This window comes from Oncorhynchus mykiss, chromosome Y (genome assembly GCF_013265735.2).
Source record: "Oncorhynchus mykiss isolate Arlee chromosome Y, USDA_OmykA_1.1, whole genome shotgun sequence".
Classification (NCBI taxonomy): Eukaryota; Metazoa; Chordata; class Actinopteri; order Salmoniformes; family Salmonidae; genus Oncorhynchus; species Oncorhynchus mykiss.
The window spans coordinates 39,858,863-39,860,112 of record NC_048593.1 but is presented as its reverse complement, the minus strand read 5'-3'; positions in this window follow the sequence as shown (position 1 = coordinate 39,860,112).

Here is a 1,250-nt window from a genome sequence, read left to right as displayed (position 1 = left end):
GTTGAGGGGTGGTTGAAGGGTGGTTGTGGGGCGGTTGAGGGGAGGTTGTGGGAGGTTGTGGGGAGGTTGAGGGGTGGTTGAGGGTATGTTGAGGGAGGTGAGGGGTGGTTGTGGGGAGTTTGAGGGGAGGTTGTGGGGAGGTTGAGGGGTGGTTGAAGGGTGTGTTGTGGGGAGTTGAAGGGGTGGTTGTGGGGGAGAGTTGATTGTGGTGCTAGGTTGAGGCATGTTGTGCTGAGTTTGAGGGAGGTTGTGAGGAGGTTTGTGAGGAGGTTGAGGGGCGGTTGTGGGTTGGTTGTGGGGAGAGTTAAAGAGGTGCCTGGTGAGGAGGTTGAGGGGTGGGTTGTGGGGCTGGTTTCTGGGTGGTTGTGCGCCCTGAGGGGAGGTTTGGGGGTTGTTGTGAGGAGGTTGAACGGGTGGTTGTGGTGAGGTTGAGGGGAGGTTGTGGGGAGGGTTGAGGGGTGGTTGATGGGTGGTTGTGGGCGTTTGAGGGGAGGTTTGTGGGGAGGGTTGAGGGTGGTTGAGGGGAGTTTGAGGAGGTTGGGGGGTTGTGATTGTGGGATTGAAAGGGTGGTTGTGGGGAGGTTGAGGGGAGGTTGTGGGGGAGTTGAGGGGTGGTTGACGGGTGGTTGTGGGGCGGTTGAGGGAGGTTGTGGGGAGGTTTGTGGGGCGGTTTGAGGGGTGGTTGAGGGAGGTTGAGGGAGGTTGAGGGGTGGTTGTGGGGAGGGTTGAGGGGAGGTTGTGGGGAGGTTGAGGGGTGGTTGAGGGTGGTTGTGGGGCGGTTTGAGGGTGGTTGAGGGCGGTTGGGGGAGGTTTAGGGTGATTGAAGGGGTGGTTGTGGGGAGTTTGAGGTGAGGCTGTGGGGAGGTTGAGGGGTGGTGTGGGAGTTTGAGGGGAGGTTGTGGGGTTTGAAGGGGTGGTTGAGGGGAGTTTGAGGTGAGGCTGTGGGGAGGTTGAGGGGGTGGTTGAGGGAGGTTGAGGGGTGGTTGTGGGGAGGTTAAAAAGAGAGTTGAGAGAGTGGCTAAAGAATAAAGGATAAAAGATAAAGAAGATGAAACTCTCTGGCCAAGGGAGATTGATGTTCCTGAACAGATTAGTCAGCCAGTTTGTTCGTCCAGTAATGTTTATACCAGATGGACCAGATGGAGACCAGGACAACAACATTACTGGTTTAATGACTTAAAAATACAATAAACACTGTTCCAGTCTACTGTCTATAGTGTTAACCCTGCTTGTTCCAGTCTACTGTCTAT